At 43.6% G+C, this 23873-nt stretch overlaps 1 long non-coding RNA gene across 1 annotated transcript; it reads right to left on the reverse strand.

The window, feature by feature from the left end:
* Positions 1 to 592: 592 nt before the first annotated feature.
* On the reverse strand, positions 593 to 23011 carry LOC130541165 (uncharacterized). The gene is made up of 4 exons (XR_008955211.1): positions 22872 to 23011; positions 17418 to 17579; positions 3280 to 3538; positions 593 to 1804 (listed from the first exon to the last, which is right to left on the reverse strand). It is a non-coding gene; the product is annotated as an uncharacterized LOC130541165 (long non-coding RNA).
* Positions 23012 to 23873: the final 862 nt, after the last annotated feature.

Raw genomic sequence — 23873 nt, forward strand, 5'->3', positions numbered from 1 at the left:
CAGAATATCCAGTCCAGGAGGTCCCTGAAGTTGGCCAGGCCAGAGGTGGAAGCAGGTGAAGTTACTTTTGAGACCATGGAGTTTGAATAGCCTGAGGCACTCTCTAGTGGCGGTGGTGAGTGATCTGGAGACACCAGGCTGAAATTCCTACTGCTAGAGGATCATTTCTTGGATGCTGAGCTTTTCTAATGAGTACCTACTTCTGAGAGGGGCAAGACTTTGTTTCCCATCTGCCTTTAACTTCAGTGTAAAATGGAGCATTGATGACAAGTAAGGACAAAGCCTGAATGAATCTTTGAGAAAAAAGGGCCGTGTGGAGAGGGGGCCCCCATATGTCTCCATGAAGCCATGTTGGAACTTTGGTAACCACAGGCCAACAGGAGGGGAAGGGAGACAACACAACTCTGGAGACAAAGGGCTAAGAAAATAGAGTGCTGGAAGACATCGGAGAAAAGCTTAGCTTGGGCAGCCAGTGTCAAGGCCTGATATTATCTAGGAATCTGTAGAATTACACAGAAAAAAAAGCCAGCTTCATGAAAACCCCATTGTTATACATATACATGGTTCCTGCAGCCACACATAGGCAGTACATAAAGACAATTCCCCTTTATTAGTCTGGTAGGGCTGATGTAACAAAGTGCCACAAGCTGGGTGGCTTAAACAACAGGTATTTATTGTCTCACAATTTCAGAGGCTAGAAGTCCAAAATCAAGGTGTCAACTAGGTCACACTCCCTCTGAAGGCACTAGGAAAGGATTTGTTCCTGGTCTTCTCTCTTACCTTCTGGTAGTTCCTTGGCTTTTGGTCACATGATCCCAATCTTCACATGGTGTTCTCCTTGTTTGTGTCTTTCTGTGTCCAAATCTCCACTTTTAATAAGGACACCAGTCATATTGAATTGGGGACCACACTAATGACTTCATCTTAACTTTCATTTGCAAAGACCCTGTTGCCTAATAAGATCACATTTTAAGGAATTGTGGTTTAAGACAAATCTCTTTGGAAAGTCATAATTCAACCTATAAAGCCTCCCAATACTCACATGGAGTTGTTGTGACTCACTCCTCCTAAGGTCAATCTTTGTATGGAGTCCAAGGAGTCTTGGGGATGGCAGCCCCAAGGTTTGTGAGCATTGGCACAGCAATCCTCCCTATGGCTGCAGAGCATAGGGCTGGCATGGAGCCACAGGGAGAGGAGTCCTTCCTGGAGGGCTTTAGGGAATTTTTTACATAGAAAATACAAAATGTAGGCAGAGAGACCCACATTTGAATTTTGGGTATCTAGAAACTACAATAGTGACATGGTCTATTTATTAAGCACTTGAGTCATACCAATGTCTGGACTTGGATTTCCCCTTAGCAGACCCCAAGACGAGGATTTGAGTGCAATCATTTATTTGGGAAGTGGTCCAGGAGGCACCATGGGAAGGTGAAGCAGTGAGAAAGGGAGAGAGAAAAGCCAGTGGAGAGTGAGCAGATGTGTGTATTACCAGTGTGGGCAACTGGGGCTCAGGCCCATGGGAGGCCTCTCAGAGGCTGCATGGATCATGAACATGCCATGGAGTGGAAGCTGGGACTTTTATCCAACAATTCCCATCTCTCATTGGTGGAGGGTTCCTCCAGGGCCAAAGAACAAGCTCAGGCAGAAAGACGCAGGAAGCCACCAGCAGAATGACAGCTGACTGCAGTTAACCTCCTGAGTGGACCACAGGGATGTGGGAGGGGCGCCAACAGCTTCTGGTGGCCCCATATGTGGCACTTGAACCTCACAACAGAACTTTAAAATAGGTATTCTTATCTTCACTCTGCAAACAAGGAAATGAAGGTTGGGGGGTTAAAATTATCCCAAAAGTCATAATTTAGTAAGTAGCTTACCCAGGATCATAACTCATTTCTATATTATTTTGGGGCCAATATCCTGAAGCATCAAACTTTATGACTTCCCAACTGATCGGTGTTTTGTGTTATCTTACTCTGAAGAGACAGAATTTTTTTTTCTGAACTGGGTCTTAAACTAATAGTGACTCAAAGTAGAGACACACAGTGACTCTGTAGAAAGGTTACGCCCCAATGCCAGCCTTGTGAAGATGAGCTTAGTTCTCTTGAAGTTTCTCTGCATGGTGCCCTGAGATTCATTTTTGAGGATATGTGGATAGGAGGGAGAGACCCCTGCCCAGACCCCCTGTTGAAAGCCTTTCATGGGAGTGTGGCTGGATGTCAGGGCAGAGCCCCACAGCAGCCACAACCAAGTTTCAGTTGGCACCCATGTGGTTCCCAGACTTGCTGCTGCCTTACGTTCCCAGTAGTTCACAAGACCTGGGGCAACAGGGAGACCCTGAAGTGGGGCCACTTAAGTCTTCCCATCACCTACCGCTACGATGAGATTCTCCCCCGGTTGGCTTGGAGTGACAGTGATAGATTAAATGCACCAATTAAATTAGATCCTATTTTAAAGAGCTTGAGCTGGATTTACTTTTAATTATAGTGCTGTGCTTGCTGATGAGGTATTCTTGAGGACTTAACAATGGTTGATTGTGCATCTGAGTGTTCAGAGAGCAGTTTCTGGGAGATACTGGGGATGGGTTTCTTCCTAAGGAGCTCCTTGGGATAAGACAGAGGAGGGAGGAGGCAGGTTGAGAAGGAGAGAGGGAGGGGAATATGTCCTATCTCCACTGAGAATCCATCTCTCTTCTTCTTGTTTTCTGCTTTATGAGTCCCATGTTCTTTGGAAACTTAACGAGCCCAGCACAAGGTAGAGAAATGGGCCAGAGGCCATGGAGTCAAGCTGGCTTGGGGCCCCATAATGCTTCTGCTCCACTTAGCTGAATGTGCTACCTGGGCCCAGGTAACTAACCTGTCCTATCTGAGCCATAGTTTGCTTTTAGTGTTTAATTAATTCATTCAACAGGTATTTCTTGAGCTTCTAGGATGCACTAACATTGTTCAAGGTGATGAGAATAAAGCAGAAGAAAAAACAATAAAAACAAGTATCTGTCCTTGTGGAACGCACATGCTCATGGCTGGGGTCAAGGTGCGGGGGCAGAAATAAACAAAGATAACACACAATATCATGTAGTGGGTGACAAATGCTAAGAGAGAAAATGAAGTGGGTTTAAAACATTGTGGGACAAGAGGCTGTATTTTAGACAGTGGTCAGGAAAGGTCTCTCTGAGGATGGCATTTGAGCAAATTCTGGAAGCAAGTGAGGGGCTAATCCATGTGGCCATCTGGGAACAGCATTCTAGGCCAAAAAAAAAGAGTAAATACAAAGACCTTGTACCTGGGCTGGTGGAGTCCCAGCTGCCCCCACTAGACCTTCTGCCATGCTAGCAGCCAAGCCGTGTCTGTGACCACTTCTCGCTGCCTTAAGGGAGACAGATTCTCAGACCTTTGTGATAGCCTTTCTGGAGGTTCAGCCACTGGAGGTGCTGACCTACATACAATCTGGCCCAGGAGGGAGTGCAGTGCCCATGTACTGATTAAGTGATGCATGCTCACAGTCCCCATTGAGTATGTTACTTTCAGGACCCAATTCTTTGCTGTAATGAAAAAGAAGAAGGATTCAGAACAAAAACTCATGAGCCAAGTTTACACATAAATAGCTTTACTTGACAAATACTGTGGACCATAAATCTAGATGCTTGAGTTTTGGTCTCTTCTTTGCCTGACATTTGCAAAGTAAGTAAATTTGGGCAAGTTTTTTACCCCTCTGAGCCTCAGTTCTGTGTTCTATAAAATGTAAAAATGAGAACAGTGTACTAGACCTGGATGATATCTTGTAGCTAAGGATAATGTTGGGAGCAAGACTTTGAGAATCATGGAATCATGGAAAAGGAGATTTAAAAAGGCCTAGGAAGAGGTCAGAGAAGCTCCCAGACTTAGCCTCCAGACATGGGAAAGTTTCCAGAAATCTTTGCTTCAGGCTTGGAAGTGACAGCCCCATCAGTGGCTGGGGTGGCAGAAGAGTTCTTCCCATGACTCAGTTAGGTTCTCCAGAAGCAGAATGAGATAAGAACCCAAGTGAAAATAGTTTATTTTGGAACTAATCCAAAAAAACACTAGTAAAGCGAGCGGAGAAATAAAAGAAGGCATCACCAAGTCAGTTGCCACTGTGGGCAACTGGAACTTAATCCTGCTAGAAACCACTGAAAGTCAGCACAGAATGTGTGCCTCAGAGTTAGCCCACCTGAGGGTGATGAAGCTGGGGTATTTATATACCCAGTCCTGTCTGTCAATGGCTGAGGGTTGCTCTGCAGAATTAGGAGGGATGTTAATCCTTGGTACTTCTGGCTGTCAGCAGCAACAGGTAAAGTATGCTTCTTGTCCTAAGAAAGCCCTGAAGCAAGGGAATAAAGGAATTGCTGGCTGGGAATTGGGTGGTATTCTTTAAAATATTAGCGGCAAGAAGATATGGGTTGGATTCTGACACCATCTACTACAACCTCCAGAATATGCAACACTGCCCCAGATCAGCCTTGCAGGGAGAAGGCCTTGAGCTTATGCTCCAGACCCACATCATAGTGGGCCACCCCTCGGTTGCAAGTGACAGATCTGCTCCCTGATCCAAGGTCTACACCTGTGTGGTCAGGCCTCTGGCCTTTGGGAAGTATTAGAGACAGGAACCAGGAAAAGGAAACCCATCTAAGAGAGACAAAGCTTAGTGGTCCATGCAGTTCAGTTTGCCATAGAAGCACCTTGTGCTCAGCCCCTCAGATAGTGGACGATCCTGGCAGATAGGGATGTTTCTGTGTGACGCCCCCTGCAAGGAATGCTATTCCCTGACTGTCAAGAGAGTAGCTGGCAGTATTGTCATGTCAACCAACAAGAGCCCACCCAAGGACGCTGCTGGTGACAGAAGAGATGGAACAGAAACGGCCATTGCCAGGAAGTGCACCTCTATGGCAGGTGGCCAGAACCAAGATAGTTAGTTTTCCTTGCTCTTGACATTGTGATTGTGACCCATATTATGCACACACACTGCCTACTCTAGACTGGTTGGGCACTGGAAAACACCTGTCATAATGTTGTGCCGACTTGCTGGGTAAGCAGGAACAAGTGGGTGCCTGTGTTTTCCCCTCCATAAAATGATTCAGATGGTACTGGTTCCTTGGCCTCCACCGTGGGAGGCAGCAAGAACTGACGCAATCACGTCTGGGAGGCATTTGGAGCATCTTGAAAGAAAGAGGTTGTCAAGAATTCCTGTTATAAGATCCTAAAGTATTTTTTTCTTTTAATTTTAAACCTTATGAGTTTTCAAATTACATTTAAGGTATTTCAAACCAGCAGCTGTTCTGAGAGCTGCTGACCACAAAGTGAAGGTAAAAATAAAATTCGAATTAAGAAGATGTGCTCCTGACTTGTGGCCAGATTCCAGTTTGGATCTTAAAAGCTTCCTCCCTGGCCAGCTTCCTGTGCTGACCCCCAGGGTCACTTAGCTCTGAGCGGCTGTGTATTCTTTGCCATTAGATATTGAAAACAGGAAATGAAGGGGCCTGTCGGGGGATGGTGAAGCTTGAAACAACTTCAGAGAACAAGCTGATGAAGTCATAGATCTTATCTCCTTGCCTTTTCCATGTCGGGTTTCTTTAAAGATAAGGTAGTGAATCAAAATGTGCCGCTTTTTTTTCAAGATGGAAGCAGAGGAGGATTTCTTTAATATCCCCTTCCCTTCCAGTGTTTCCAAAGATAACCAGATGAGAGAAATGCCTCGATCCTGTGCACGTGCATGTAAAATGCGATTACAGGACAATTTCCCCATCTTGGTCCCTGAGGGCTGGGGGAAGAGAGGGAGGAGAGATGACGCTTGGGATGGAGAGGAGACAGATAGCCATTCAGACTTGTGTTGTTGTGTATGATGTTGATGATGTTGATGTTGTTATTGTTGTTTTGTTAAGGCAGTGCTCAAGCTAGAGGTGTCGTTGTGGGCCTATGGCCAGTTTATACTGTAGAACTGGATGACCGGCACTGTCAGGGGCTGGAGGGAAAAGAAAAATCTTGTGTATTTGGATGGGACACACCCAGCTAGAATGCCAGTCCTGTGGGCATATTCCTAAGTGCTAGATCCCCAGACTGGGCTGGCTCAGACAGCAGTATTATGTGGAGAGTGGCTGAAAGCACCCCAGGAGGACAAATGTGAGATGGGACCAAGGAGGGAAGGCAGGCATTGGAATTGGACACATAGGTCTGATGGGAGGGTGAAAGGCCATGGGTCATGAGCACAGGCACTGAGAGGAACAGGGAAGGTGGGAGACGGGCGTGGGACAGCTCAAGGGAGCAAAGATCTAGGGTGACTAAGAACACAGGCAGACCTCGGATCTCTTTGGGACTAGCAGACTTCAGTTCAAATCTGACTCTGCCACAGGGATGTGATCCAAGCCTCAGTTTTATTTTCCATAAAACTGGTCAATATCTCTATCATGGGATTGTTATGGAGAGAAAACAAGGTCACCTTTTTTTTTTTAACATGCTTGAGGCTGTGAACTGTGCAGGGTGCTGTAAGGATGTATGTATGTAGTTCCACAAATTTGGTGCTCGGGGAGGAGCAGCCTGCCAGGTTAAAGGGAATACGCAAAAGTAGATGCTAAGCTTATTTATGAAACAGCTTCTTTGGCCTTTTGGTGAACCTAGAGAACAATTTACTTCTGGCAAGGCAAAACTGTGATGAGAAAAAGATTCTGGGCTTTGTGAGCTGTTTGGGGCAGCTCCCTGGGAAAGGAGGCCCCTTGACTCTCTTGAGCAGTAGACACCTGTCTTTGGCCCGCCCTACCCTGCCAAGGGTGATAAATGTGGGTCAGGCCCTACAGAGGTCAGGCTTCTTCTCTCTTGAGGCAGTTAGGGAAGAGGAACTTGCAGGAAATGAAGTAAGAAGGGCTCTATGGGGTTAAAGGGACTGGGGAGGCATGGCAGGCAAAACACAGAGGGGATTGGGGATGGGAGAGTTTATACACAGCACGACCTACACAGCTATATAGAGGAGCCCAGGAGTGGGGATGTGAGAATAAACAGAATTAATTAGAGCAGAGAAAGGCAACAGGCAGGGCAGCAGAGAGAAGAACACAGGGGATGGCTGTTCCAGGTTTGATTTCATGTGCAGTCCAAAGAGAACTGAAAGGCTGTTGCCTTTGTTGTTCTTTCTTCTGCTGAATAGCCTATCATAAATGAAAAAGCACAATCCACGGGCTATCTGCTTGTCCCAAAAGAAGGAAAAGAGAAGATGAGTTAGTATCCCCAGGAGAGGGACTCATCAAACAAGCTTGCTGTCCCCTCCCCACTTCTCTCCATGCCCCACCCTGCATGGGGATGAAGGAAAGGTGAGAATGCTCCTTTCTTTTTCTGGAGCTACAAGAAGAGATTCTCTCTTCTACTGGATGGTAAAGGGCAAATACAGGAGGCTCTGCTACTCCTGGGCTACCTACAACCCCCACAGGAAGGCCTGTGACCACTTCAGCATACATAGGGTGGGTCGAGTGCCTCTGAACTACATTGTACTGTGCTGGTTGCAGAGCAAGGCCCAGAATGGGGTGAGGGCATGGGTAGGAAGCCTGGTAGAAGAAATGTTTACCTAAGAACCCGTTGTACCATGAGAGAGATCATGGCAGCCCAGGGTTGGAGGTTCTTAGGCAGTTGTTTCATTAAGCTCTTAGGCAGTGGCTCTGACATGAAAGAAAGGTGCCCATCCTGGCACCAAGTATCTGTCAATAGGCACTTTTTTTTTCTTTTTGGTAAAGATGGAGGTCTCAATATGTTGCTCAGGCTGGTCTCGGACTCCTGGCCCCATGCCATCCTCCTGTCTCACCCAAAGTGCTGGGATTACAGGCATGAGCCACCGCACCTGGCCAATAAGCATTTGTTCAACGAACGAATGGATGCTGGATGAGAGCAGAGGGGTAGCTAGGAGCACAGCACAGTGAGTGTGCCACCCTGTAACAGTGAGTAACTGACCTAAGAAGGAAGAATGTGGGGCCCCTGATGGATACAAGGCTCTGACTCTGGAGAGATGGAGAACTGAGCCGAGAGGAGCAAGCTATGCATGAGATGAGTGGATGAAGGACAGTCACATCTGAACAGGAACTGAGGAGGGGGGCTAGGGCAGGCTCACATAGGACCATCCTGTTGCGGCCAAGGAGAGAACTTCAAGCCAGAGTTCCAGAAATTTCACTGAGGTAACCAGAGCCAGTGACTATTCTTGGTACTGTTACTGGGGCCTTTTCTTATTCACACTCCAGCATGATGGGGGGAAAAAATAGATTATTTGAGAAACTCAGTTTATTCAGTTTCCTCAGTCTGAGGTATGTCTTTTTTTAATGTTCAACTTACTTTGATTAGAACTCCCCATCTTGCAATGTCTCTTCTCTAGCACCTGCTGCTACCCTTCCTTCTCTCTCTGCATCCCATAATGAGTCCAAGTGCTGCCAGAGCACACTTGCTCAAGGAGTCAAAAAAATTGAGAAAATCTTTTCCAGCCATGGTCTCATTATCATCATTCACCAAATGGTCCTTGTGTTCCTAGGCAACATGTTCCAGAATCTTAACAGAAGCTTGGTTTGGAACAGCCAGACTGGAAGCCGCCCAATATACATCAAAAAGGGCATGGATAGATGGATCAGCATATATTCATACAATGAAGTACTACACAGCAAGGAAAATGAACAGCAACATGGATGGATCTCACAAATGTAATATTGAGCAAAAGAAGCCAGATACAAGAGTCCAGATCACATAAGTTCATTTACGTGTCTATTTCAAAAGCAGGCAAGAGGAAGGTGTGGTGTTAGAAATTAAGATGTGTACAGTGGAAGAAATGGGCGTAATAAGAAGAGGGCATGAAGGAGGCTTCTAGGGTGCTTGTTTTGCTTTATGTCTTGACCCAGGTGGTGCTTGACACAGATGGGGCTTGTGTGGTCATTAAGTGAGCTTCTGCATATGTGTGTTTTAATTCATAATAAAAAAGTTTAAAGTCCATAATGCCATCACCCAGGAAACAGGGAAATGCTGGTGGTACACAGTCTAAGTCCAACTTTGTTCCACGCTGTGGAACTAGGCATGCAACTCCAAGGTTTACACTTGTCTGTGGTAGTCCCAGACCACAGTAGAACTGGGCTTCTGGGTTTTCTTTTGTTTCTAAACATCTGTTTTCTAGATGCCCTCCTAGGCAACTTTCCAAGGACACACCAGCTCAGCAATGCACCCTCTCTTTTCCTCTTCATGCATGAACACCAGGCTTCTTGCTTGGCAACATCATGCTCCTCAGTCCCTCAGGGATGGTCTAAAACCCCCAGAAAGAAGGTGTCAAGATTACTATCCCATTTTTCTTACAAGATCTCTTGCTCCTATGTACATTTGCCCTAACCTTCCCTAGAAAATATCAAGTTCCTCCTCCCTGAGCTTCATGGAGGGACAGTCTTTGACAAGCCTTCTCCATAGCGAGGGTTCTACTTGCCTTATACCCACAAAACAAAAACGTCCAGCATCAGTGATGGGCTCTTCATAAACAGAATCGTCTGCTCCTTGGGGATTTGAGGTCTCTTCTGCTAGATATGAGGCAGCCTTTAACTCTTAATGATTTGCTTAACTGCTTCCTTGGTTCCTGACCATGTAACTGCCCACTTTTGCTGTTCATAAGACTGACTATTTCTACAACAAAGATAATCTCTTTTGTCTCTGTATGTCCACTTGTAGCACAGTGGTAACCCTGGCAAGACCCATCCTTACCAAACAAAGCCCCGCCCAACCAACAGTGTTGATTGAAAGAATAAGTGAATAATGAGCCAATTAACAATCACCTCCATAGCCTGGCTGGTCAGGATTTCAAGGGATGTGACTGGAGTGGAAAGCTACCTTTTTGTTAAAAAACCTGGAGAGGAGGTGAAGGGGAAGGACAGAGGGAGAAGAAGGAAGAGAGGGAGAGGGAGAAGAAGGAAGAGAGGGAAAGGGAGGCTAAGGAGGGGAAAGGGAAAGGAAGGTCAAAGGTAGAGGGAGAGAAAGAGGAAGAGAGGAAGAATGAGAAGGGAGGGGAGAGGTTGGGGAAAGTGCAGGGGGCAAAGGAAGGACAGAGGGAGGGGAAGGGAGAGGAAAAGGAAGAAAAGAGGAGGAGAAGGAGGAGGAGAAGAAAAGGAAAAGGAGAAAGAGAATGAAGCTCTTGGTAAGAGCCAGGAAAAGTCATTTAGTTAAGCAAGAGCATCCAGTTCATGGGCTTCCAGGATGGTTAGCCTTAAGCCAAAGACCCATGTTGAACCAGCAAGAATGCAAAACCTTTGTAGCAAGCCAATTTCTCTTAGCCAGGTAGGCATGCCTCCATGTAGAGGAGCATGGCCACATAAGTACAAGGAGATTTGTCATCCAATTGAAAAGTGTTGTAATCCAAGTAATTTATTTCCAAAGTTAGGAGGACTTCAAGTTCAGCCTAATATCATCAACTCACAAAACACACTCGCTTATCACACACACTCATACCTGCTTTCTCAGACCATATAAAAATAGGGCCTGCAGGCCTCAGCTTCCTTTCTCCATCTGTCCACTCCTCACCATACCACAATTCTCCTTTCACAACCCTAGGTTCTCAAGTATTTCCTAGATGATCAGTGGGAGGCCTGTGCCCCTTTCCTTGATGTGAATCTCTTTACTCACCTCCTACCAACAGCCTCCTTTCATCCAGGAATTGGTAAGAATATGACTGGTGAATCCATTTGTAGAAATGCAGTTGCTCATTGTATTAGTTAAAGTAAAGCCAGAACGAGCCTAACACAATGGAAGTGGTTTTTTTTTGTTTTTTTTTTTTTTCAGGTAAAGTACACTTGGTGGAAGAAGCAGGGACTTTTCTTCACACAGTCACTGAGGTGTTCAAACCTATGGAGAGCTCTGCCTCTCTGACAGTAGAAATTCTAATTCCATTAGTTCAGGGTGGGATGTGTGCACAGAATTTTGTTTTAAGTATCCCGGTGTCTCTCTTGGGCAGCCAGGGCTGAGAATCTCATCCTGTCTTCCAACACCATTGTGGGCATCAATATCCAACCCCCAGATATGGGAAATGGAAGAAACACATCAAAGGACCATGTGGGAAATACAGATAGTTTTTGACTTACAGTGGTTCAACTTACTATGATTAGGCTTACAATTTTATGACTTTACAATGGTGTGAAAGTGATACGCACTCAGTAGAAATTATAATTCAAGTATCCATACAACAATTCTCTTTGTCACTTTCAGTACAGTGTTCAGTAAATTACATGAGATATTTAACATTTTATTATAAAACATGCTTTGTATTAGGTAATTTTGCCCAATCATAGGCAAACGTGTTCTGAGCACGTTTAAGGTAGGCTATGAGGTTGTGTAGGTTGGGTGCATTAAATGCATTTTCAACTTATAATATTTTCCAATTACAGTGAGTTTTTCACAGCATAACCCCATCATAAGTCAAGGAGCATCTGTATTTATGGATTGGACCAGGAAGTAATATACATCACTTCTGTCTACATGTAATGGGCCAGAAGTCAGTCACATGGCCACAATTTACCCCAAGGACCACTGGGAAACATAGTCCAGTTGAGTACCCAGGAACAAAGCAAAATGTTTTTGAGGGACATGTAGCTAGTCTCCACATATCCAAGATTATTGCTGTCTCTGAAATATGATCTTAAATTTAGAGAATACATCTCGGTTTTGTTTGTTTTGTATGACAAAAATGATATGGAGACTGAGGGAGTTATGAGTTCTAGAAGTTCCTGGGGGAGTTAATGGCATGGCCCTCTATTGACGTAGTCTGACTTGGAGATTGTGAATGATGCAATGTTCATTAACCTTTGGGCTGATCCAGGGATGTAGCCACAGAACTAATGGCTGTTGGAGGGGGTTATGGTGAGGACTGGGGAGACAAGAGTCTTCTAGAAAATAATGTGAAAGTCAAGGCTGTGAATGGCAGAACAGAACCTGGGGGAGCAGGGAGAAACAACTGGAAGAGAGAAGAGGAGAAGGGCCATAGCCTCAAAAATGGGTGAAACCATATACACTGTGGAATACTATGCAGCCATAAAAAGGATGAGTTCATGTCCTTTGCAGGGACATGGATGAAGCTGAAAACCATCATTCTCGGCAAACTATCACAAGGACAGAAAACCAAACACTGCATGTTCTCACTCATAGGTGGGAATTGAACAGTGAGTACACTTGGACACAGGGCAGGGAACACCACACACCGGGGCCTATCGGGGGGTGGGGGGCTGGGGGAGGGATAGCATTAGGAGAAATACCTAATGTAAATGAGGAGTTGATGGGTGCAGCACACCAACATGGCACATGTATACCTATGTATCAAACCTGCACATTGTGCACATGTACCCTAGAACTTAAAGTTAAAAAAAAAATGGATGAAACACAGCCCTTGTCTTTAGGAATTCATAAACTCTAGGGAAATAACAGGTGTTTGCCCAGGTCCTCATAGTGGAATGCTAACTGAATGGATGAATGGGTCTAATGCACAGCCTGGTCTTTCAGGCCAACAGTTTTTCAAAGTTATTGTGCCACTGAGACTTTTGAGAGTGAATGAGGTTGCTAACTAGATAAGGTACTGAAGTAACAGAAATAAACTGGCACTGTCCCAGGAAAACTGGACAAAATAGTCACCCCATTCATGGAAGTCCTATCAATCCATACACCGTGGACATTCCCTCCAGGGCCCACCCTCTGAAAAAGGTGGACATGATTTGAGGCTTGTGGTACTTTCTTGCAAACATATGTGCTCCATAAAGCTGAGAAGCTGCAGATGTCCTTGCAATAAAAATCCATAAACTAACACCTTTTCCTCAGCAACTAAGAGGTTCTGGACACCTACTCACTGCTTAAGCTCTTCTTTTATCATTTATGAGCATTTCCCAAACATCTCCTTCTCAAGCCTTCACAGAAGTCGGTTGAATCTGAAACTCTTAGCAGGTCCCTGAACCACACAGCTAAAAAATTACATGCCATGCACATCTGCAGTGAGGAACGTGAGGCTTTCTAGGGGAGATTTATTGCCTCCCTTCCCTCCACCTCTTGGAAGGTTTCTGGATGCTGTTCCTTGTGTATAGCATGTGCCTCCGGCTTATCACTACAGTAAGTATAAAAGCAATTAATTTTTCCCCCTTTGGAAAGCGGAAGTTTTAACCGCACTTGAATACCATTTGCATTTCTGATTTCTATCAAGTTCACACTTCCAGCAAAGAGAGTCCTGCTGATATAATTTTTTTATTGCATATTCTCTAGTAGGAAGCTGCTTCTTTTGCCTCTAAAGCAGAAAACATGTACACATTGGGAGGTGCTCAGCTCTTGACCTCTTCTTCAGGTTAAATCACCTTACTGGTATTAGGGAGGCGAGGACAGGTGGGGAAACTTGGAGCAGGGCCCTCCTGCATTTTTATATAGATGCTCACATATGCTGAGCTTGTGAAAATTAGTTGCCCGATTTGAGTGAGGTGGGCAGGTTTCAAAAGCCATGTCTTTGTACCTGGTTGTAATTTGCTCATACATTCAGAGAAATTTTATTAAGACATACCAGATTTATTTCTTGCTTTTTTTCACTGGTTTATATCCTTTTACACTGTTCTGCTTCTACATCATTATTTAGACCTACAGAATGTTTAGGTTATGAGGGGCCCAAGGAACCATGTGATCTGCTGATCTTCTCATGTTATAAGTGAGGAGACTATGGTAGATCGAATAAATGGTCCTGATGCTTCTTCACCCCAACCTGCAGTCGCATCATGGTCATGGCATATCATGGGTGGAGCATACTTTCTACCTCTTGATTTGGGGCCAACTGACTTGCTTTGGCCAGTGGAGTGGGACTTATGCTAGTTCTAAGCCTAGGCCTTAAGAGGTCTCACATATTTCCACTTCCTCCTGATACCTCTGCTGTTGCAGAGAACATGCCTGTTGTCTTAGTCCATTTGTACTGCTATAACAGAATACCTCAGAAATTTATTTATTTCATAGTTCTGGAGGCTGGAAGTCCAAGATCAAGGCACTGACACCTGGGTGAGGGCCTTCTTGCTGCTTCTTCATGTGGCAGAAGGTGGGAGGGCAAGACAGATGAACTCTGCCCTCACATGGCAGAAGAGCAGAAGAGAGTGAACCCACTCCTACAAGCATTATCAGTATTAATTCATTCATGAGGGCAGAGCCTTCATAATCTAAGCACCTTCCAAGAGGCCCCACCTCCCAACACTGTTGCATTGGAGATTAAATTTCAAACATATGAATTTTGGAGGAGACAAAACCATTCAAACCATAGCAGCTGTCTAGCCCACTAGCATGTGGAGCAGAGTTAGCCCAGCCAAGCCCCAGTCCTGTGATATGAAGCAGAACCACTACAGTCTGAAGCATTGCTGCTAAGCTGAGCCCAGACTAGATTGGCCAAACCCCAGCCGACCCGCAGATCTGTGATACTAATTGTTATTGTTGTATGCTACTAAGACTGTGGGTATTTTTACATGCAATAGCTAACCAATACAGACACTGAAGTTCAGAGGGGAAAGGTGGCCCTGTCATTGTCACACAGCTGGCTTGTGTCAAAGGCAAGATTAGAACCCATGCCCTCTGCTCTTAGCCCTGTAGGAGTTACCCCAGGATTTTCACACACATGTGAAAGATGCTGTTTGGTCGTAGGTCTTGCAGCTTTTAGAAAATGTAGTTTGTAACAAATCGTTGAGAGAAAACAGATGAAACTTTACATGGCTCCAGGGATTAATAATGTAACAGGGATTGTTCCACTTCTGGTTTGAAGTGAATCTGAACTGGCTGTTCCACCCTGTCTCCTCCTCGTCTCTGACAGCTGTGGAGCTCCCCAGGAGGAAGGGTTTAATGGCTTGGGAGCTGCTCCAAATAGCATCTGCAAGAACCAGATCTTGAGCAGCCCTGGAGACCAACAATGACTGGAGCTGAGATTTGGCCCTTTTCTAGACAAGCAGGAAGCCCAAGCCCCAACCTCAGCACTCCCAGACCCAGGCCAGCCTATGTGAGAAACACAAGGAAGACCCTAGAAAGGTAAGCTGTCCCCACATCCCAACTCTTTCCCTACAAATGTTGAAATCCCATGTTTAGAACTTTATTTCCTTATGCTCATTAGCCCTGAGATGCTAGTATGTGATGGCATGCACTTAGAGAAGAAAAGTCACACTTGCTCTTATATTAGCCATTTATACCTCCCTGCAAATAATGATCCCACCCCATTTTCCAGGAGTTACCACCTACTGACCTGTCTCACCTTGGCCTGCAGAGAAGAAATACCGGTCATAATTAGAGTGGCTGGCAGAACTTCTGTGTGTTACATTTTCTTACCAGTGGCTGCATAGCTGCTTGCTTCCTGGCATAACTCTGGAGCTTTTATCATACTAAAGGACTCTTTCTTTTCACCATCTTTAAAGCACTCTGTCTTGATATGGGCTTTGGCTCCAGATGGAGGGTGGGTATGAGAAATGGGGAAAAGAAAATCTCAGGATTCCATATAATTATATGTCTGATATTCTATCAATATCTTCCTCCATTCTATGTTATAAGTTCAAGGAAGGGAGAGATTACATCTCTCTCATTCTCTCGTATACCTAGTTCATATCACAGTACCAGGCACATAAGGAGCATCAGTAAATATTATACAAGTGAATGAATGAATGCTTGAACAAATGAACACAGCTGTTCTGGTGATAACCCACAGATGACATCTTTGCACACCCAGCCTGCCACAGTTCAGCATGTCAGACCTGGGCCTGTGGGCCCTTTGGCATCTGGTTGAGGCCCCTCTGCTGCTCCCTATGGCACCATGCCACACTAAGCTTGTCTCAACACATCAGTCACTGCTGAGCTGACATCTCTATCAAACAGGCCTCTCATGACTAGAGGATACAGGGAAGAGGATGGAAACTGTGGCAGCCGGGGCAAGTGATCAAACTCTGCTGCCCAGTCCCAACCCTGAATCCGCTGCCAGGAGATGGTGAGCTGGCAGCATCTGCTGCTGTCTGGGACCAAGGCTGTTCATCTAGTGCCTGGTGCCAGCTGGGCAGCAGAGCAAAGTCACCATGCATAGAGGAGTCCAGACTGGCAGGTGCCACCAACTGCCTATGAAAAGGAGGAGAGTCTGACAGGAAGTGTCTGATGAGGTGTTCATGTGGCCTTTATCCTCACTCACTGCCATGAGAGGTTATCCTCACTCATGCCTGAGTTCAGTTCAGAGGGAGCAAGAGAAAAAAAAAATCCTGTTTTCCCCTGCGTGCTTCTAATTTCTCTAGTCCACGTATACTGCTTAAGTGTGGGTTACCCTGAAAGCAGACTCTAAGATAAGGAATGGGTGCAGGCAGTTTATTTGGGAGATGATCCCACAAAGCATGGATGAGGGAGCAGGGAAGGGAGGAAAGCCAGTTTAGTGTGTGCTAATGAGCTGTGGATACTTGCTGGAGATCGGTCCTGCTGAGAATCCTCTGAGAAACCAGGTGGAGTACACCTCAGGGAATGGGAGGCTGGGTATTTATCCAACAACTTCCTGCACCCCATTGCTTGAGGATTGACCTCTGGGACATTAACTCCCTTACATTTCCAAAGTCGTGCCTGTGCTGAGCTGAGAAGACTCCCAGGGTGCTGGAACAAATCATCAGGCAGAGAAGCTGAGAGGTACAGGTCCTTGCAGAGGGAGAGCTGTAGTGTGCTCTAGAATTGTCCACCTCAACTGCAATGAAGTCAGGTAGGTCTAGACAGTATGGGTGGGCTATCACCAGGGTCTGCATATTTTGCTTACAAATGTTCTAGAGCTAGAAAACATGGGTCCCAGGCCTCTTCCATGTAGCTGAGAGGTCTTAGCCAAGTAAGCTCCCCCTCAGCCTTGACTATTCCATCCAGGAATACATATATATTAGATTTTGTCCATCTAACTTTGAGGGACTGTTATGGGAACCAAATTAAACCAGAGAATCAAATATGAATTATTTCATTAACATAAAATCCTCTTCCTTTAATTAACTTACCCAAAAAGCTATATTGTTCACCTGTCAGTAGGTTAAATATGAAGAGTTTCCAAGGATACGAGTTGTCAAAGATACTTTAAGAAACTGAGGGTAAAATTCAGTTTCAGATAAGAATGTGTCAATGAGTCAATCTGCAGTGGGTTCCAGATATTCCTCTATATACATTTGGCCACATGGAAAGGAAGACTGTCATTACCTCATTCAAAGAATTCTTCCCAGATTTGGCTGGCCCTGCTTCAGCTTGAGTTATTATCCTCCCCTTCATGCAATCTCCTTCCCCACAAATTCTCCTGTTTCTCAGGGTGATGCTAAGAACTTCTCTGCCTCCTTGGTTCCCCGTTATATTAGTTGAGGCAATGCTGACTGTTATAACTTATGAACATCCACAAACTCAAGGGCTTATGACAACAAAAATTGTTTTACTATCACTCACATGACAATCCAGCCTGGGTGATCCTAGTTGGGCAGAGCCCCTCCATACAATCATCCAAGAACCCAAGCACTTTCCATCTTGTGGCTTTGCCATCTTCAACACAAGGCTCTCAAAGTTGCCATCTTCCATACAAGGCTCTCAAAGTTGCTTTGAAGTTGTTCTCTATTTGCAGCCAATTGGAGAGGGAAAAAAAACGGAAGATGGAATGGAAGGTTTTCAACAATCCAAGTCTGGAAGTATTGCACGTCACCACTTGCACCCATGTTCCTTCGGCCTGAACTCAGTTAACATGGCCAAAACTAACCGCAAGAGAAGCTGAGAATTATGGTCTACCCGAGTGCCCAGAAAGAAGAGAAAATGGTTTCAGTGGTCAGATAACAATTGCCAACATAGCTTTGATATTTATCTGATCAAAAAAGAGCTAGATCAGGTGGGAGTTCAGCAGACCAGGAGTCATTGCCAGGAAGCAAGTCAAGTCCAGGGAAGTCAGATGAGGCAAGTGATGAGAGCCAAGCAGAGATCATGGTTGAAGAAGCCAGCACTGTAGCTTTATCTTACTCATTGGTGCCTATATACCCACCAACTTACCACCCAGAAATGCTTAATTTTCCTCAAAACACTACAAACTTCCAGGTCTTTGCTCTTATTTCTTCTCCTGACTGGAGCCTCTTTCAACTTCATCTAGCTGATCAATCATATGATAGCATCAAGGAACCATATTAATGCACTTACTTCTGGCATTAATGCCCTTCTGTAATCTCCCCTTGAATCTGGGCTGGTCTCCTATGATTACCTTTAAGTGACACTTGAATAGCTACAGGCCTAATATTTAAGAAGACTTGGCAGCTTTTGTTTTTCTGTTCTTGGGAGCCTGATTCACTGTCTAAGAAATCCAGCTGCCTCTGTAAGAGAAAACACGTGAAAAAAACTATGTGGACAGAGGCCCAAGACTACTTGGAGAGAAAGAAAATCTCAGCTGAATTCAGCCATCAGCCAAACTGCCTGCTGAATTCAATCATAAAAGTGATTACCAGCAAAGCTAGCAGAAGAGTCACCTAGCTGATCCCAGCCCAGATTGCAGAATCACGAGCAAAATAAAATGTTGTTTGAAGATAAGTACTGGAGTGGTTTTAGGCAGCACTGGATACCTGCTGGATACCTGGTGCAATGTCTATCAAGTTTCATGCCAGCCTCTGCCTCTTCTTAGATGCATTTTCCTTATTTCTCTCTCTACTTTCTCTAACACTTCCCTCTTAGCATGGTTAAGAATCTGACTTTTTAGATGCACTTCCACAGAATCCTGCACACATATCTCTTCTACCGTTTCTCACTCAGTATCATATAATTTACTTTCTTGTCCCTCTACCTTTAAGAGCTGTGCACTTTTTGAAAACTGGAACCAAATCTTATTCCTTTCTGTGTTGTTTGTGCCTAATACAGTGTCTTCTCAGACAAGTAGGTGCTCAAAAGTGATTCTTAAATAATAAATCATTGTTTCTTAATTTGTTCATGAACTTGAATATAAGTGGTGTCTAAGAGAAAGAGAGACCAAGGGAATAAGAAGGTGTGCCTTCAACCCAAAAATTCATAAAGGAAATTCAGAACAGGTCCGTGTGAGAGAATTGTGCTGGATAACTGGATTCACTTTTCTCAAACTCCAGTTGAACCACTTTCTATTTGGGTATATTGGAAAGCTAAAAACTACATATTGGGAGAAAAGCGAATCCTTACACACTGTTGGTGGAAATGTAAATTAGTACAGTATTATGGAAAACAGTATGGAGGTTCCTCAAAAAATTAAAACTATAATTGCCATATGATCCAGCAATCCCACTGCTGGGTATATATCCAAAGGAAATGAAATCAGTATATCAAAGAGATGTCTGCATTTCCATGTTCATTGCAGTGCTATTCACAATAGCCATATATGGAATCAGCCCAAGTGTCCAACAACAGATGAATGGATAAAGGAAATGTGGTATATATTCACAATGGAATACTATTCAGTCATAAAAAAAGAATAAAATTGTCATTTTCAACAATGTGAATGGATGAACCTAGAAGCCATATGTTAAGTGAAATAAACCAGGCACAGAAAGACAATACACGATCTCACTTATACGAACAATCTTAAAATTTTTTGATCTCATAGAAACAGTGAATAGAACAGTGGTTACCAGAGGTTGAAGAGTATGGGGGAAGAGGGGATAGGAAGAGGCTGATCAATGGGTAAAAAGATGCATCTAGAAAGAAACAATAAGTGCTAGTGTCCTATTATACAGTAGGGTGACTATAGTCAACAATAAGGTATTGTATACCTCAAAATAGGTAGAAGAGCAGTTTTATATGTTTCCACCACAAAGAAATGATAAATGTTTGAGGTAATGGATATGCTAATTGTTCTGATTTGCTCATTACAAGATGCATACATTTATCAAAACATCACACAATACCCCATAAATTTGTACAATTATTATGTGTCAATTAAAAATGTGAAACAAAATAAACCATATTTTGAACATTACTTTAGAACTAGAGTTCTGCCCATTTGATATAATTCTGAGAGATTTGGAAGGTGAAAGGGAGGTGTAGGTCATCTTTCCAAGGCAATTCAGGTGGCCAAGTAGGCTCTGGCCACATGAATCCTGTCAGTAACTGGACACCATAGTCTGCTGTGTGGTCAGCAGCTTTATGGATGCAGGTGGCTGTGAAGGCAGTGAGAGTAAGTTTCCTGACATCTGGGTTATAGCTGTATGGAAAAAGTGCTGCAAGGGCATGGGACACTGGAAAATACCATTGGCTTTGGTCCAATGATTGCTGACAGGCCTGGTGGTCAAGAGCAAGAGAAGATTCCAATAATTGGGAGGCATTATTCCCTCATGTGCCAAGGATACCCAATCAGAGGATGTCTCTGGGAGCTTCCTGAGAACAGGGACCACATGGCTGAAATCCAACATTTCGATTCAACATACCATCTGGAGGAGCTGGGCAACATGAATACAAGATCAGCATCGGGGGCAGGGAGATTCTGTATCTTGTCTAGAGTCTGTGAAAAGAATCCAAGCTAAAACTCAAAAGATGGGGTACTGTGGGGTGAGTCTCAACACCATACAGTCAACCACATTTTATAACATGGTGTTGATAAGGCTCTGAGTGAGGCAATGTTGATTTGTCAATGATGTATATTTTCCCAGAGGCCAGAACATAAATTAAAATTTACTCCACTTTCCTGACAAAAGAAAATTTTAAAACATCGAACCCTTCCTGCAAGGGACATCTCTATGTAAATGATGGAAACAAGATCGCATAATGGTTTGGAGCAAGGACTTTCACATCAAGAAGACCCGGGTTTGAGTCTCAACTCTATCACTTTCCAGTTGTTTAATGTAAAATGAGTTAATTATCCTCACTGAGGCCCTATTTTTTAGTTTGAAAACCCTCATATGTTGCTGTGATGATTAAATTAAATGTTGCCTTTGAAAGCACATAACACAATGCCTGGCAAACAGTAAGTGCTTAAAAAATGATGGCCACTAACCCAGTGGATTGTGAGAAATAATCAAAAGCCAGTCTAGGGTAATTTACTCACATGGAATCTATTGTTAGCATTTGAAAATTCTTTGAATGATAAAAATGAGACATAAAATTAAGATATTATTTATAAATATATTTATATTCATAATATAATACTAAATAGAAAAAATGACATTTTCTGTAACTGACAATGATAAAATATTCATTTTAATATTTAATTATTAAAGGTTTACAATATGCCAAGTGTTGTGAAGCACCTTATATGCACTAAATTATTTAATATTCTGAAAAATCCTATAAGTTAGATACTATTATTACTCTCATCTTACAGATGAGGAAACTCAGGGCACAGAAAGACTAAGGAACTTACCCAAGGTCACACAGCTAGTAGGGTGCTGAGTTCAGATTTATCCCCAGCTGCTCTAACTAATCAGCAATTAACCACTACCATAAAATGCCTCTCATTTGCAGAATATTTTAGGAGAGTTGCAAGATCAGAACTTATTTGTAAGCAGGAATTGTTCTGTTATTAAAAAACTTACAACAGAGACTAGAAAAAGAAATATATTGCTCATGTGAGTAAATATTTACATACACCAAAATATTTATGTTCATATATGTGAGTACTGCTTTCTGCAGGGGGAGAGGAAAACGTGTAAATATTTACTCACTGGAAATAGCTGACAAGTAGTTAGGAAATAAGAATATTTATACTGTACATTGGTTTTGTGCTGTCAAATTGTTTCATCTGGAGTCTATGCACTAATTCCCAAATTGGACATGCAATACAAGAATCCTGAAATTGTAAATTCAGAGCTCCATTTGGAGTTACCTAACTTGGTTGTGAGACTAATTTCAAAACAAAGTTAATTCTGATTTTTCTAAATCATATTTTCTAAAAATGTACACTGCTTTTTAAGATGTCCTGATTCTTTCTAGGAGAAATTATCCTTAGGCTAAAAATCAAAGGCCCTGTCTTTATGCCCTGAGCCCCATGCTGTGGGTTCTTGCTAGGAGACATACTCTGGGGACCACTCCTGGGCCAATAGTTAGAAGTGGTTGGGAAGCAGGTCAAATAGTTAATAGGCCAGACAATGGCCCAGATTGGTAGTGACTCCCAGACAGCCAAAGATAGAAAAATTTTCAAATAAAAAAAATCACATAAGTAGTTGGGATTTTGAGAGATATTATAATGAAATAGAATTCAAATAAATGAATAAATATATATTATGGACCTAGTGTACTGGCTTTGGACTGACACTTTCACATGCCACTGTGTTTAGTCCTTACTGCAGCAGATAACTTTTGTATCAGTTGGATAACCTTTAACTGCAAATGACAAAAAATCTCAGTGCAACTGATTCAAACAAAGGATTTACTCCCTCATGTAATAAGGAGGTCTAAAATGTGGATGCTCTAGGATTGGTTAATTCAGTGATTCACCTCAGTCATCTAGGTCTTATGCTCTTTCCATCTTTCCCTCTGCATTCTTGGTATATTATTTTGTCCTTGGCAAAATCGCCTCATGGTCGCAAGACGGCTGCTGGAGTTCTGGAATTCATTTGCAGATATTATAAGGTGTAATAGAAAAAGTAGAGTTTTTATCTCGATACATCTCTCTTCATCATCCAAATATTTCCCAGAAGCCTTCCAAAGCCTTCCCCTCCCAGAGCACTGGCCAGAATTAAATTACACACCCATGAGTAACCAATCACTACCAAAGGGAGTGGGACCATCATACTTAACTTAGGCGAATCATTTCTTGTAAATTTGAGAATTAGGGCATAGACTCCAGTTCTCTGGCTCGTGAGGCCAGGACTACAGCCTGCTTCCTTTGAAGCATGTGGCCTCACTGAACAAGGAGGATTCCTGAATGACATTGAGGTTTTGTAAAAAAGGACAAAGAAGGTAAAAAGTTACCGGGTAGGCAACAGGGTCCACTGCATCCCATTTGAAACGTGGGGAAAACGAAGCTCAGAGAGGTTGTGACGTGCATTTAATAAATGCTACAGCTGCAATCCAAATCCAGAGTCTTTTTCTGTCAATACCATGGCTGCCTTAAGTATCTCCAACTGCTGTTGCTTTTATGTTACTGGAACAGTTGGGTGCGTGGGCACAACTGATGTTTTCCACTGAGCTCCCTTCTCTATTTCCTGTCTAGACGATTGTGAAAGGGCTGCTTGTGTGAATTTAATTCACTCATAGGCATTACCTACCTGCCACGGGCTACAAACCTCATTCCTCCCTCCTTCTCCAGCAATATTGTCAAGAGGCCACACTTGCCCTAGCTTGGAGATCTGCCCAGAGGAGCATCTCTGGACCTAGGCGGCAAGAGTGAAAAGCCAGGGAAAGGACTATGGCTCCTTGGCCAGCACTATTTTTGCTGCAGGTGCCTGAGCTTGTCCCACACTCTGTCTCCACCATGCTTAGATTCTGGCTTCCCAGTGCTCAGTTCCTCCAGCTTGGGTTGTATATTGCCTGTCATCCAGCTCCCTGCCCCTCTGGCCCCTGCAAAATATATGCTCCTCTTTCCTTATGATGATGTCTTCAGTATCTCTGCATTTCTGGAGCCTTCCTTGTCTCTTTGACATAGACCAGGGTGCTCCTCTTTTCAGTTTCCTTTGCCTTTAGAACATTCCTCCCCTCCCACTTAGGGTATTGTCTTATATCAGGTTGTCATATATTAGTTTGTTTCCACATTATATTGTATTTCCTGGGGATGAATCTACATCTCTTCATCTTGGCTCAGTCGGCCCCAGTGAAGATCAAAATATCTTTAGCATAGTGGCAACCATCTTCCTTGCAAGATCTATACACATAAATTTTTACACAGTTTTTGTGAGACTTTTAATAAGTTTTTGTTTATTAGCTAATGAAGGAAGAAGGAGATTTATTCATGTTTGTTTGCTTTGTTTATATGTT

Source organism: Pan paniscus, chromosome X (assembly GCF_029289425.2).
Source record: "Pan paniscus chromosome X, NHGRI_mPanPan1-v2.0_pri, whole genome shotgun sequence".
Taxonomy (NCBI): Eukaryota; Metazoa; Chordata; class Mammalia; order Primates; family Hominidae; genus Pan; species Pan paniscus.